This window comes from Chiloscyllium plagiosum, unplaced genomic scaffold (assembly GCF_037043375.1).
Source record: "Chiloscyllium plagiosum isolate Xiang-an unplaced genomic scaffold, Cpla_swu_hap1 HiC_scaffold_28, whole genome shotgun sequence".
In the NCBI taxonomy this organism is placed as follows: domain Eukaryota; kingdom Metazoa; phylum Chordata; class Chondrichthyes; order Orectolobiformes; family Hemiscylliidae; genus Chiloscyllium; species Chiloscyllium plagiosum.
In genome coordinates, this window is record NW_028270166.1 from 7,687,604 (window position 1) to 7,703,945 (window position 16,342).

Sequence of the window (16,342 nt, forward strand, 5' to 3'; positions counted from 1 at the left end):
AGAAGATCACTTTTCTAGCAACACACACAAGAATCTCCAGTAAGATACTGTAGCAAACTCTCCCTTTCATGGTATTTCCAGTTTCCCAACTCTCTCCCACTTTGAGCTGTTGCAATCCAGTTTTCATAGCCCATCTCCTGAACATGCCCGAAATCAGGTCTTTAAACACCTAACATGTCTCTCTGGTAACGGTTAGTGTGCTAAGCTAAATAGGCATCAGAAACTTGTTTCAGGAGACTCAGATTTGTATTTTTCAAACAGTAAACTTTGTTCTTCTTCTTAGCATTCATACTGAGTGGCTAACAAAGGCAAAAATATTAATTAGAGGTATATATGGAGGTTACAGACAAGTCCCATTATATCAAGTTGGATTAAAGAGTGACTTATTAAATGCATAATTTTGTATTTAAAAAGTGACACAAATTCAGATTGAAGGAATTTATTTTATTTTGGAAAATAACCTGACAGATTCAAGAATATTGGCTTCTGCAAGGTGGTGGTGGTTAAAAAAATCTGAAATGTTCTTACTGGAACATTCTGGATTGTTTCTTCACTGTGCTGTGACTTGACCTCAGGCGCATAGAAGTAGACTGGAAGTAAAGGCAACTATGAAACAGTGAGATAATTCTGGAAATGGGGATTTCAGTTATTAGATATAATTAGCCAAAAAAACCCAGAAGGGTGAAGGTAAAGAGTTATTGCACCATAGAGCACAGAAATGGACCGTTCGGTCCAATCAGTCCATGCCAACGATAATCCCAATCTAAACTAGTCCCACCTGACTGCGCTAGGCCAATATCCATCCAAGCATTTCTTATTCATGTACTTATCCAAATGTCTTTTAAATTTATAGCTTTAAATTAAGGGGTGGTAGGTATAGGACAGATGTTAGGGGTAGGTTCTTTACTCAGCGAGTCGTGAGTTCATGGCATGCCTGCCAGTAGCAGTGGTGGACTCTCCCTCTTTATAGGCATTTAAGCGGGCATTGGATAGGCATATGGAGGATAGTGGGCTAGTGTAGGTTAGGTGGGCTTGGATCGGCGCAACATCGAGGGCCAAAGGGCCTGTACTGCGCTGTATTCTTCTATGTTCTATGTTCTATGTTGTAACTGTACCCACAGAGTGCTTTGAGGAAGTGACCAAGTTGATAGATGAAGGAAGGGCTTTGATGTCATATACATGGACTTTAGTAAGGCATTTGATAAGGTTCCCCATGGTAGACTAATGGAGAAAGTGAAGTCATATGGTGTGCAGGGTGTTCTAGCTAGGTGGATAAAGAACTGGTTGAGCAACAGGAGACAGAGAGTAGTAGTTGAAGGGAGTTTCTCGAAATGGAGAAAGGTGACCAGTGGTGTTCCACAGGGGTCAGTGTTGGGGCCACTGTTGTTTGCAATATACATAAATGATCTGGAAGAGGGCACTGTTGGTATGATCAGCAAGTTTGCAGATGACACAAAGATTGGTGGAGTAGCAGAAAGCATAAGGGACTGTCAGAGAATACAGGAGAATACAGATAGACTTGAGAGTTGGGTGGAAAAGTGGCAGATGGATTTCAATCCAGACGAATGTGAGGTGATGCATTTAGGCAAGTCTAATTCTAGAGTGAATTATATAATGAACGGGAGAGCCTTGGGAAACATTGATGAGCAGAGAGATCTGGGAGTGCAGGTCCATTGTACCCTGAAGGTTGCTGCACAGGTGGGTAGAGTGGTCAAGAAGGCATATAGTATGCTTGCCTTCATCGGATAAGATATGGAGTATAAGAGCTGGCAAGTCATGTTAACATTGTACAGGACGTTGGTTCGGCCGCATTTGGAATACTGTGTACAGTTCTGGTCGCCACATTACTAAAAGGATGTGGACGCTTTGGAGAGGGTGCAGAGAAGGATGTTGAGGATGTTGCCTGGTATGGAGGGTGCGAGCTATGAAGAGAGGTTGAGTAGGTTAGGTTTATTTTCACTAGAAAAAAGGAGATTGAGGGGGACCTGATTGAGGCTTACAAAATCATGAAGGGTATAGACAGGGTGGATAGAGACAAGCTTTTTCCCAGGGTGAAGGACTCAATAACGAGAGGTCACGCTTTCAAGGTGAGAGGTGGAAAGTTTAAGGGGGATACACGCGGCAAGTACTTCACACAGAGGGTGGTGGGTGTCTGGAGCGCGTTGCCAGCAGAGGTGGTAGAGGCAGGCACGGTAGATTCATTTAAGATGCGTCTGGACAGATGCATGAGTAAGTGTGGAGCAGAGGGATACAGATGCTTAGGAATTGACAGTACATTTAGACAGCACATTTGAATCAGCTCAGGCTTGGACGGCCGAAGGGCCTGTTCCTGGGCTGTAAATTTTCTTTGTTCTTTGTCCTTTGTATCTACCACTTCCTCTGGAAGTTCATTCCATACACGAACCACCCTCTGTATTAAAACAAAGTTGCCCCTCATTTCTTTTTAAAATCTCTCTCCTCTCACCTTAAAAATATGCCCTAATAGAGCTATCGAGTCATAGAGATGTACAGCATGGAAACAGACCCTTCGGTCCAACCTGTCCATGCCGAACAGATATCCCAACCCAATCTAGTCCCACCTGCCAGCACCAGGCCCATATCCCTCCAAACCCTTCCTATTCATAAACCCATCCAAATGCCTCTTAAATGTTGCAATTGTACCAGCCTCCACCACATCCTCTGGCAGCTCATTCCATACATGTACCACCCTCTGCGTGAAAAAGTTGCCCCTTAGGTCTCTTTTATATCTTTCCCCTCTCACCCTAAACCTATGGCCTCTAGTTCTGGACTCCCCAACTCCAGGGAAAAGACTTTGCCTATTTATCCTATCCATGCCCCTCATAATTTTGTAAACCTCTATAAGGTCACCCCTCAGCCTCCGACGCTCCAGGGAAAACTGCCCCAGCCTGTTCAGCCTCTCCCTGTAGCTCAGATCCTCCAACCCTGGCAACATCCTTGTAAATCTTTTCTGAACCCTTTCAAATTTCACAACATCTTTCCGATAGGAAGGAGACCAGAATTGCATGCAATATTCCAACAGTGGCCGAACCAATGTCCTGTACAGTTGCAACACGACCTCCCAACTCCTGAACTCAATACTCTGACCAATAAAGGAAAGCATACCAAACGCCTTCTTCACTCTCCTATCTACCTGCGACTCCACTTTCAAGGAGCTATGAACCTGCACTCCAAGGTCCCTTTGTTCAGCAACACTCCCTAGGACCTTACCATTAAGTGTATAAGTCCTGCTAAGATTTGCTTTCCCAAAATGCAGCACTAGCATTTATCTGAATTAAACTCCATCTGCCACTTCTCAGCCCATTGGCCCATCTGGTCAAGATCCTGTTGTAATTTGAGGTAACCCTCTTCGCTGTCCACTACACCTCCAATTTTGGTGTCATCTGCAAACTTACTAACTGTACCTCTTATGCTCACATCCAAATCATTTATGTAAATGACAAAAAGTAGAGGGCCCAGCACTGATCCTTGTGGCACTCCACTGGTCACAGGCCTCCAGTCTGAAAAACAACCCTCCACCACCACCCTCTGTCTTCTACCTTTGAGCCAGTTGTGTATCCAAATGGCTAGTTCTCCCTGTATTCCATGAGATCTAACCTTGCTAATCAGTCTCCCGTGGGGAACCTTGTTGAACGCCTTACTGAAGTCCATATAGATCACATCTACTGCTCTGCCCTCATCGATCTTCTTTGTTACTTCATCAAAAAATTCAATCAAGTTTGTGAGACATGATTTCCCATGCACAAAGCTATGATGACTATCCCGAATACTAAGTATACCTCTTATGCTCGCATCCAAATCATTTATGTAAATGACAAAAAGTAGAGTGCCCAGCACCAATCCTTGTGGCACTCCACTGGTCACAGGCCTCCAGTCTGAAAAACAACCCTCCACCACCACCCTCTGTCTTCTACCTTTGAGCCAGTTGTGTATCCAAATGGCTAGTTCTCCCTGTATTCCATGAGATCTAACCTTGCTAATCAGTCTCCCATGGGGAACCTTGTTGAACGCCTTACTGAAGTCCGTATAGATCACATCTACTGCTCTGCCCTCATCAATCTTCTTTGTTACTTCATCAAAAAACTCAATCAAGTTTGTGAGACATGATTTCCCACGCACAAAGCCATGTTGACTATCCCGAATCAGTCCTTGCCTTTCCAAATACATCCTGTCCCTCAGGGTTCCCTCCAACAACTTGCCCACCACCGAGGTCAGGCTCACTGGTCTATAATCTTGAAATCCCCCCACCCTAGGGGAAAAAACAGCTGCCATTCACCTTATCTATACCTCTATTATTTTATAAACCTCTGAGGTCATTTCTCAACCTCCTAGGCTGGGAATTCTTTCACTGGAGCATATCAGCCTCTCTTTATAATTCAAACCCTCCATTCCCAGCAACATCCTGGTAAATCTCTTCTGAACCCTCTCCAGCTGAATAGTATCCTTCCTTAACAGGACGATCCAAACTGGACACAATACTCCAGAAGAGACCTCACCAATGTCCTGTACAACCTCAACATGATGTCCTAACTCCTGTACTCAAAGGTCTGAGCAATGAAGGCAAGTGTACTAAAAGAAAATATTGAGACCAGCTTCTTTCATCGAAATATCACAAATGGATTTGGAATTGAAAGAGTTACCAGTGATTGAATGGGAAACAATACCCGAGTACTATAACTTGAGATAAAGTATTAAAGAGGAAATGGAGACCACCTGAAATACCAGCCAATGAGGAGTGAACAGTGCTTCCTCACATGGTTACAGTCCAACAGGTTTAATTGGAAGCACTAGCTTTTGGAGCGCCGCTCCTTCATTAGGTGGTTGATGAACCACCTTAGGGAAAAGACAGATGCCATTCACCTTATCCTTACCTCTATTATTTTATAAACCTCCTATGAGGTCATTTCTCAACCTCTTACACTCCAGTGAAAAAAACTCCCAGTCTATCTGGCCTCCCCTTATAACCGAAACCTTCCATACCCAGCAACATCCTGGTAAATCTCTTCTGAACCCTCTCCAGCTGAATAATATCCTTCCTATAACTGGGCGATCAGAACTAAGAGCAGTGTTCCAAAAGCTAGTGCTTCCAATTAAACCTGTTGGACTATAACCTGTTGTTGTGTGATTTTTAACTTTGTACACCCCAGTCCAACACCGGCCTCTCCAAATCATGACTTGGTAGTCCCATCTGTACGTTGGTAAAAAAACATTGAGTGGCTCAAAAATAAATTGATTGGTTCATCTTGTTTCCCCATAATGTGCTCAGTGCTGCAGCCAGGGTAGTGGCTGCACACTACCAGGGAGCACACTCATGAGGAGAAAGTGAGGTCTGCAGATGCTGGAGATCAGAGATGGAAATGTGTTGCTGGAAAAGCGCAGCAGGTCAGGCAGCATCTAGGGAACAGGAGAATCGACGTTTCGGGCATTAGCCCTTCTTCATTCCTGAAGAAGGGCTAATGCCCGAAACGTCGATTCTCCTGTTCCCTAGATGCTGCCTGACCTGCTGCGCTTTTCCAGCAACACATTTCCAGCACAATCATGAGACCAGGTGGTCAGTACCACAACAGGAAGGGGTTCCATTCCATTAACAATCAAGTGATCTGTGATCACCATGACCACTTACTGGAGGTTGGTGCCCACTACCCTGGCATCCATGGCCATACAGAGTGCATGACTCTATAACCCTTCTTTTATGAACAGATTGTGTACAGATTCCTTTTGAAAACATAAGACAGTGTCCTGAGTATTTTATGTTTATCGCTTTCAACATGTGCAAATGCATCACTATAAATAGCTGGTTAAAACCCATCCTGTGGTATTACCTGCTGGTGTTTCAGTAAAAGAACACTTTCTTCAAACCAAAAAAGTCTATCAAGCCATATTTCAGCCTGAGACCTGATTTGCCCAGTAATTCCATCAGCTAAATTATATCACTTGTGACAACATCTTATTTACTGAAGACACTCTGCCTGGTCTTATGGTGATCAGGATGTAGTTTATACTTTGAACATTGACCAGAAGATGTAGCTTTGCTAAACTGAAGTCCTTATGCCTCCCTGGACGATATTCAAAGGAATATTCATAGGCACCTAACGGCATTGCCAAACACTGCATCTGAGCTGATGCGATGAGAGGAATTGCCTTGTTTTCCTTGGCAGAGGTTGTGATCAGTGACAACTGTGAAATGCTGACTGTGGACATACTCGTGAAGCATTTTCACCGTGATTACCATGGTCAAGCCTCTTTCTCAATGTGTGCATACTTTCATTCTGCATTTGCCAGGGTTCCCTGACATCTATGCGATTGGATGTTCGACCCCATCGTTCCAACGATTTGATAATACCAGCCCTTCCCCACAGGGGAAGGCATTAGAGATTACAATGAGTGGTCTCGGGGAGTTGGTAATATATCTGTCAACAGTAGCTGTTGTTTGATGTTGCAAAGATTTTCTCTGGTGGCATTTACCATGACCATTTCTGATTGTTGTTTTCATCAAGGCGTGGAGGGGTGCTGTCAGGGTCACCAGGTTGGGTATGAATTTCCTCCAGTAATTTCTTAGATCTAGAGAAGAATTCATCTCTGTTGTGTTCCTTGGAGTCAGAGTCTTTTTTATTGACTTCACCCTCTCTTCGACAGGGTGTAATCCATCCTGCTTAACCCTGTTCCAGATGTACTTTATCTTGTTTACCTGGAACACACATTTTGTCCCATTTTGCCAGACTCCAGCCATAGGAGTTGCAGCCGGAAAGGCCACTGCGTGTTGCTGAGGGAAATCACACTCTGCAAGCTCCAAATAGAAATTAATTAGTGATTATCCATGGGCCTTGTAGGAGCTACCACCAAAACATTTATGAAGTACAGCATGTTCAAAGCTGATGTCTCTGATCATATCCATTGGAACATATTGTCCTTGCTGAGCACCACGTGAGACTAAACTGACAGGTAGATGTTCCATCACAATGCAGCTGTCTGTACTAGCTATAGTTCTCTGTTTTTGACTATTATTTGAGTTCTGGGCATTTTTTGGTTGAGTTCTGAACCCTCTTCAAAGATCACTTTGTTTGCACAAGGTAAGCTTGTGCATGTTTTGTGCTGATATTCATTGCCTGGCAACTAGTGAGAAATCTTGGCTGGTAGTGCTGCTGTTTGGATTGGCGATGAGGACTTAAAGCAAGAGAAGCTGCCAGAAGTCACGGGTGAGAGAGAGGTCACTTCACTGGAGGACAAGATGACAGCGTTTTCAGGGACCGATTCTCCAACACCCACAGAGTCAGCTGTTGGGTGGGCGGTCTGACCTTTGACGATGGTTGTGAATTCAAATCTCCCTTCAGGCAGGTACCAGGAAAAAAAAACATAGTACCATGGATGCTGGAAATCTGAAACAAACACAGAGAATACTGGAGAAACTCAGCAGGTCAGGCAGTGTCTGTGGAGAAAGAAGCAGAGTTAATGTTTTGAGTCCGGTATGGCTGCTTCTGGAACACAGAACAGATCAGGAGAAGAATCCAGTAGATGGTCTAAGATTATGTTAACACATAGTGAGGCCCATCCCCTCTCAGGGGCACTGCCCTTGAACTCAAGGGGCGGCATGATGGCATAGTGGTTAGCTCTGCTGCCTCACAGCGGCAGAAACCTGGGTTCAATTCCCGCCTCAGGCGACTCTCTGTGTGGAGTTGCACATTCTCCCCGTGTCTGTGTGGGTTTCCTCCGGGTTCTCCGGTTTCCTTCCACAATCCAAAAATGTGCAGGTCAGGTGAATTGGCCATGCTAAATTGCACGTAGTGATAGGTGAAGGGGTAAATGTAGGGGAATGGATCTGGGTGAGTTGCGCTTCGACAGGTCAGTGCGGACTTGTTGGGCCGAAGGGCCTGTTTCCACACTGTAAGTAATCTAAATCTAAGTCTAATGGAGCCAACGCCTTCTTTTACCTCAGTGTGATTAACTCTGTCACCTTCACAAGGATTGACGCAAACCAGTTTGGAGAAGGTTGTTATTCAGAGTAACAAAAGTTTGCTTTTGACCTGACTAACTTGTGGTTTATTGACTCAGTGGTCTACAACTCTCCACAAAGCAAAGTCTGTGACGTGTGTCCAGGCCATATCAGTGTCACACATCACTGACCCATTTTCTGAGCTGCAACTGTACTTCCTTCTGAGTACTGCTGAAGCCAAAGTTTTTTTTTAAGAGGAATTAAACTGACCCAAGGAAGTCCTAACCCATTTTTTTAGATTAGATTCGATTCCCTACAGTGTGGAAACAGGCTCTTCGGCCCAATCAGTCCACATCGACCCTCTGAAGAATAACCCATCCAGACTCATTTCCCTCTGACTAATGCACCAATCACTACAGGCAATTTAGGATGGCCAATTCAATTCACCTGACCTGCACATCTTTAGCCTGTGGGAGGAAACCGGAGCACCCGGAGGAAACCCATGAAGACAAGGGGAGAATGTGCAAACTCAACACAGGTAGCCACCCGAGGCTGGACTTGAACCTGGGACAGTTAGTCCATGCTAACCACTGAGCCACCGTGCCGCCCAGATTGTGGGTCAGATTGTGAGTGGCCAGTTCCCTACGTCTGTGTCTCTTGGCCAATTGACTGGAACAGTGACAGAAGGATACCTGAGCAATTCTTTAATACTAATTCAGGGGTGTGTCTATTCCAATTCGGACGAGAATTGTCCCAGTCCTGGAATACAAGGAGGCAATAAACAGGAAGGCCATGTAAAAGACAAAGTATGTTTCAATCATGTTACTCTAAGAATTAGAGATGGCTGAGGGGCAGGAGAGTAAATTCTCTCCTTCCATTGATCAGCATCGTTTCACATGGAGACAGGAAGGAGTGCAGATGCTGGAAACCAGAGTCAATAGATGTGAAGATGGGAGAGCACTGCAGGTCAGATAGCATCCAGGGAGCAGGAAAGTCAATGTTTCAGCCTGAGACATTGACCTTTTTGCTTTTCAGATGCAGCCTGACCTGCTGCGCTTTCCCAGCTTCACATCTATTGACAGTATCTTCTCACTATTTTTGATCAGGTGAATAGGACAGGCCCATTCAATCAGCAAGGGTCAGTCCTCCAATGGCAGTGACTTGGAGACAGGAAGGAGTGCAGATGTTGGAAGTCAGAGTCATAGAGATGTACAGCACAGAAACAGACCCTGCGGTCCAACCCGTTCACGCCGACCAGACATCCCAACCCAATCTAGTCCCACCTGCCCGCATCTAGCCCATATCCCTCCAAACCCTTCCTATTCATATACCCATCCAGGCGTGTCCTCATGCTAGCCATCACCATCTGAGGAAAAAGACTCTCGCTGTCCACCCTATCTAATCCTCTGATCATCTTGTATGTCTCTATTAAGTACCTCTTAACCTTCTTCCCTCTAACAATAATAGCCTCAAGTCCCACAACCTTTCCTCATAAGACCTTCCTTCCATACCAGGCAACACCCTGGTAAATCTCCTTTGCATCCTTTCCAAAGCCTTCACATCCTTCCTATAATGCAGTGACCAGGACTGTATGCAATACTCCTCGAGTTTTGTACAGCTGCAACATGGTCTCATGGTTCTGAAATTCAAATCCTCTGCCAACAAAAGCTAACACACCGTACGCCTTCTTAACAACCTTATCAACCTGGGTGGCAAATTTCAGGGATCTGTGCACCTGGACGCAGATCTCTCTGCTCATCTACACTACCAAGAATCTTACCATTAGCCCAGTACTCTGTATTCCTGTTACTCTTTCCAACGTGAATCACCTCACACTTTTCCAAATTAAAATCCATTTGCTATCTCTCAGCCCAGCTCTGCAGCTTATCTATGTCTCTCTGTAACCTGCAACATTATTCTGCACTGTCCACAACTTTAGTGTCATCTGCAAATTTACTAACCTATCCTTCTAAGCCCTTACAAAAATGACAAACAGCAATGGACCCAAAACAGATCCTTGCGATACACCACTAGTAACTGAACTCCAGGATGAATATTTCCCATCAATCATCAACCTCTGTCTTCTTTCAGCAAGCCAATTTCTGATCCAAACTGCTAAATCACCCTCAATCCCATGCCTCCATATTTTGTGCAATAGCCTACCATGGGGAACCTTATCAAACACCTTACTGAAATCCATATGCACCACAACAACTACTTTCCCCTAATCTGCCTGTTTGGTCACCTTCTCAAATAACTCAATAAGGTTTGTGAGGTACAACTTACACTTCAGAAAACCGTGTTGACTATCCCTAAGCAAATTATTCCTTTCTGGATGATCATAAATCCTATCTCTTATAACCATTTTCAATGCTTTACCCACAACAGACGTAAGGCTCACTGGTCTATAATTACCAGGGTTGTCTCGACTCCCCTTCTTGATAAGGGAACAACATTTACTATCCTTCAGTCTTCTGGCACTATTCCTGCAGATGATGATGACATAAAGATCAAAGCCAAAGGCTCTGCAATCTTCTCCCCAGCTTCCCAGAGAATCCTAGGATAAATCCCATCCGGCCCCGAAGACTTATCTATTTTCACACTTTCCAGAATTGCTGACACCTCCTTCTAATGAACCTCAATTCTGTCTAGTCTATTAGCTTGTATCTCAGTATTCTCTTTGACAACATTGTCTTTTTCCAATGTGAATACTGATGAAAAATATTCATTTAGCATTTCCCCTATCTCTTCTGGCTCCACTCATAAGTTCCCACCACTGTCCTTGACTGGTCCTAATCTTACTCTAGCTAGTCTGCTATTCCTGACATGCCGAGAGAAAACTTTAGGGCTTTCCTTGATCCGACTGCCAAAGACTTCTAATGTCCCCTCCTGATTCTTCTTAACTTGCTCGTTCGGTCTTTCCGGGCTAACTTGTAACTCTAAAGTGTCCTAACTGAGCCTTCATGCCTGATCTTTACATAAGCCTCCTTCTTCCGCTTGACAAGAGATTCAACTGTTGGCTACGTAGAACAGTCGATCTTCCGTAATTACACCGGCACCACTCCCCACCTCTTCCTCCGCTACATTGATGACTGCATTGGCGTCACCTCGTGCTCCCGCGAGGAGGTTGAGAAATTCAGCAACTTCACCAACACATTCCACCCTGACCTTAAATTTACCTGGACCATCTCTGACACCTCCCTCCCTTTCCTGGACCTCTCCATCTCCATTAACGACGACCAACTTGACACTGACATTTTATACAAACCCACCAACTCCCACAGCTACCTGGATTACACCTCTTCTCACCTTACCTCTTGCAAAAATACCATCCCGTATTCCCAATTCCTCTGCCTCCACCATATCTGCTCCCAGGAGGACCAGTTCCACCACAGAACACACCAGATGGCCTCCTTCTTTAGAGACCGCAATTTCCCTTCCCACGTGGTTAAAGATGCCCTCCAACGCATCTCGTCCACATCCTGCACCTCCGCCCTCAGACCCCACCCCTCCAACCGCAACAAGGACAGAACGCCCCTGGTGCTCACCTTCCACCCTCCCAACCTTCGCATAAACCAAATTATCCGCTGACATTTCTGCCACCTCCAAAAAGACCCCACCACCAGGGATATATTTCCCTCCCCACCCTTTTCCGCGTTCCGCAAAGACCATTCCCTCCGTGACTACCTGGTCAGGTCCACACCCCCTTCAACCCACCCTCCCATCCTGCCACCTTCTCCTGCCACTGCAGGAACTGCAAAACCTGCGCCCACACCTCCTCCCTCACCTCCATCCAAGGCCCTAAAGGAGCCTTCCACATCCATCAAAGTTTTACCTGCACATCCACTAATATCCTTTATTGTATCCGTTGCTCCCGATGTGGTCTCCTCTACATTGGGGAGACTGGGCGCCTCCTAGCAGAGCGCTTTAGGGAACATCTCCAGGACACCCGCACCAATCAACCACACCACCCTGTGGCCCAACATTTCAACTCCCCCTCCCACTCTGCCGAGGACATGGAGGTCCTGGGCCTCCTTCACCAACGCACCCTCACCACCAGACGCCTGGAGGAAGAACGCCTCATCTTCCGCCTTGGAACACTTCAACCCCAGGGTATCAATGTGGACTTCAACAGTTTCCTCATTTCCCCTTCCCCCACCTCACCCTAGTTCCAAACTTCCAGCTCAGTACTGTCCCCATGACTTGTCCTACCTGCCTATCTTCTTTTCCACCTATCCACTCCACCCTCCTCCCTGACCTATCACCTTCATCCCCTCCCCCACTCACCTATTGTACTCTATGCTACTTTCTCCCCACCCCCACCCTCCTCTAGCTTATCTCCCCATGCTTCAGGCTCACTGCCTTTATTCCTGATGAAGGGCTTTTGCCCGAAACATGAATTTTACTGCTCCTCGGATGCTGCCTGAACTGCTGTGCTCTCCCAGCACCACTAATCCAGAATCTGGTTTCCAGCATCTGCAGTCATTGTTTTTACCTAAGAGATTCAACTTCTTTAGTAAACACGGCTCCCTCACTCAACCACTTCCTCCCTGCCTGACAGGTACATCCTTATCAAGGGCATGCAGTAGCTATTCCTTGAGCAAGCTCCACATTTCAATTGTGCCCATCCTCTGCAGTTTCCTTCACCATTCTATGCATCTTAAATCATGCCTAATTGCATCATAATTGCCTTTCCCCCAGCCATAACTCTTGCCCTGTGGTGTATACCTAACCCTTTCCATCGCTAAAGTAAACATAATTGAATTGTGGCCATTATCACCAACGTGCTCACCGACCTCCAAATCTAACACCTGGCCTGGTTCATTACCCAGTATAAAATCTAATGTGGCCTTGCCCTTGTTGGCCTGTCTACATACTGTGTCAGGAAACCCTGATGCACACATTGAACAAACACTGACCCATCTAAAGTACTCGAGCTATTGTATTCCCAGTCAATATTTAGAAAGTGAAAGACCCCCATAACAACTACCCTCTCACTCTTGCTCCTAACCAGAATCATCTTTGCAATTCTTTCCTCTACATCTCTGGAACTTTTTGGAGGCCAATAGAAAACTCCCAACAGGGTGACCTCTCTTTTCCTGTTCTTAACCTCGGGGGTGGGGGGAGAAACAGTTAATATTTCAACTCTGATATGACTGTTCTTAAGAAAGTTTGCAGAGAAGGGTCACTGGATTGAAAAGTTAACTTTGTTTTCTCTCCACAGATGCTGCCAAACCTGCTGAATTTCTCCAGCAATTTCTGTTATGGTTTGCTTCAGAATTCCAGCATCCGTCGTTCTTTGTTTTATTATCAATGATTATTGGCTTATCCTCAGAGCTACAAACATGTAAATTTGGCTGAATGGTGATTAAAGCATCGTTACTACATTTAGTGTGCTTCTAGTTGGTGCTTCATAGTTGTCCATTGTGAGATGTGAAAAATATTATAAAATAAAACTTCCTCTACCCTTTTTCCTTGAGCAGATTCCCATCTGTAAGGAAGGAGTGTTGAGCCCCGATGGCTGTTCTTGAACCCCATTTGCCTACCCTTCCTAACCCCCAACAATATGCTCCCAGAGGCACCCTCCCTCCCGTCCATCACCACCCACCCCCTCACCATCTTATTCCCCCACCATTCATACATGGTTGCGGAGTCCGAGTCAATTTCAAATGCCAAAATGGTTGCAGTGGGAATACGTGCCTGGGAGTCACTGGGCTGGAGTCTTACGACTTATCAAAGTAATTTTTAGTTTGCATTATATTGTGAACGTGCACCAATCACATGTTATAAGCTGTGGCTCCTCTCTTTCAGAGTTTATCCATTAACATCTGCCCATATGCACACTCAATAACTAACCTTTTAATCTACACTACCCTGCCGTAATTTTTAAGTCATATGATTGACATTGGCTATAATCCTGACATTTCTGTTGTCCATTTTCCTGACAAGGTAAGGGCCAGCATCTGATTCCCAGGCCTTAATTTACCTTGAGAAGCAGTTGAATAACAGCCTTCTTGAACCGAGGCAGTCTGTTTTATTTGGTTTGATTGATTAGATTAGATTCCCTACAGTGTGGAAACAGGCCCTTCAGCCCAACCAGTCCACACCAACCCTCCAAAGATTAACCCACCCAGACTCATTTCCCTCTGACTAATGCACCTAACACAGTAGACAATTTAGTATGGCCAATTCACCTGAACTGCACATCTTTGGAATGTGGGAGGAAACTGGAGCATCCAGAGGAAACCCACGCAGACGCTGGCAGAATGTGCAAACTCCACACGGACAGTCACCCGAGGCTGGAATCGAACCCGGGTCCCTAGTACTGAGGTAGCAGTGCTAACTACTGAGTCACCGTGCCGCCCCAATGTGTCACATGTACCTAGGTGCAGTGAAAAGTTTTGTTTTGCATGCAGTACAGACAGATCATTCCATAAAAAGTGCATTCAGGTAATAGAATAGAATAAGGAATACAGTGTTATGACTGTGGAGAAGGTGCACAAACAGCGAGATCAATATTAGATTGCACCTCTCAAATTTTCATTCAGAAGTCTGATAACAGTGGGGAAGAAGCTGTTCTTGAATCTTATTTTAGTACATGTGTTTAAGCTTTTGTATCTTCAGCTTGATGGAAGAGGTTGGAAGAGATTATACCCGGGGTGAGAGGGGTCTTTGATGACTTTGGGGCTGCCTTTCTGAGGCATTCAGAAGAATAGATGGAGTCAATGGATGGAAGATCGGTTTGCAAGATGGACAGGGCTTTATGTTTAAAACTCTCTGTAGTTTCTTACGGGCCTGGACAGAGCAGTTGCTGTACCAAGCCATGGTACACCCAGATAGAATGCTTTCTATGGTGCATCTGTAAACATTGGTAAGAGTGATTTCAGATAGGCTGAATTTCCTTACCCTCCTGAGGAAGTAAAGGTGTTGTACTTTTTTGACTGTTGCAGCAACAGGGGTGAACCAGAACACATTGCTGACGATCATCAGTCCTGCAAACTTGACCATCTCCCCCTCAGCCCCATTGATACAGACGGGGTGTACCCTCCACTCCACCTCCTGAAGTCAATGACCAGCTCTTCTGTTTTGCTGGCATTGAGGGAGAGATTGTTACCTTTACACAGCGCCACCAAGCACTCTATCTCTTTACTGTACTCTGTGTCGAGATTGTTTGAGTTCTGGTCTACAATGGTGGTGTCATTACTGAACTTGTAGATGGAGCTAGGACCCGTCATGAGTGTTCAGGGAGTACACTAATGGGCTGAGTTCATAGTCTTGTGGGGCGTCATGTTGAGGATTGTCACGGAGGAGGTGTTGTAGCCTATTCTTACTGAGTGCGGTCTGTGGGTCAGGAATTAGAGGATACAGATGCAGAGGGCAGAGCAGAGACCGAGGTCATGGAGTTTGGAGATTAGTTTCATTGAAATTAAAGTGTCAAAAAGAGTGGTGCTGGAATAGCACAGCAGGTCAGGGAGCATTCAAGGAGCAGGTGAATCAATGTTTCGGACATAAGCCCTTCATCAGGAATGAGGCTCATCAGGAACGGGATTATAGTGTTGAAGGTGGAGCTGTAGTCAATAGGCAGGAGCCTGGTGTAGGTATCCTTGTTATGCAGGTGTTCCAGGGATGAGTGTAGGGCCAGGGAGATGGCATCTGCCGTGGACATGTTGTGATGGTGGGTGAATTCCAAGGGATTGAGGCAGGATGGGAGGCTGAAGTTGATGTGAGCCATGACCAACCACTTGAAGCACTTCATATTGACGGAGATCAGAGTCCCTGGGCGGTGGTCATTGAGGCACACTGCCTGGGTTTTCTTTGGTACCGGGGTAATGGTGGTCTTCTTGAAGCAGGTGGGGATTTCAGATTGAAGGAAGGAAAGGTTAATGATGTTAAATCTTTGAGGTGTTGGTACCCAACCATGCTGTTAGGAAGGGAGTTCTGGGATCTTGGCAGAGGCCAATCTAATTCCTGGTCAAGATTAGATTAGATTACTTTACCGTGTGAAAACAGGCCCTTCGGCCCAACAAGTCCACACCGACCCGCCAAAGCGCAAACCACCCATACCCCTACATTTACCCCTTACCTAACACTACGGACAATTTACGGACATTCACCTGGCCTGCACATCTTTGGATTGTGGGAAGAAACCGGAGCACCCGGAGGAAACCCACGCAGACACGGGGAGAATGTGCAAACTCCACACAGTCAGTCGCCTGAGGCGGGAATTGAACCCGGGTCTCTGGCGCTGTGAGGAAGCAGTGCTAACCACTGTGCCACCATGCCGCCCATGGTGAGGGGCTTGGAGAGGGAGGGGATTGGTTCTCTCATGTGTCTGCTGTTCTAGTCCTTCTGGATGACAGTGATCACGAGTTGGGAAGGTGCTGTCATCTATGG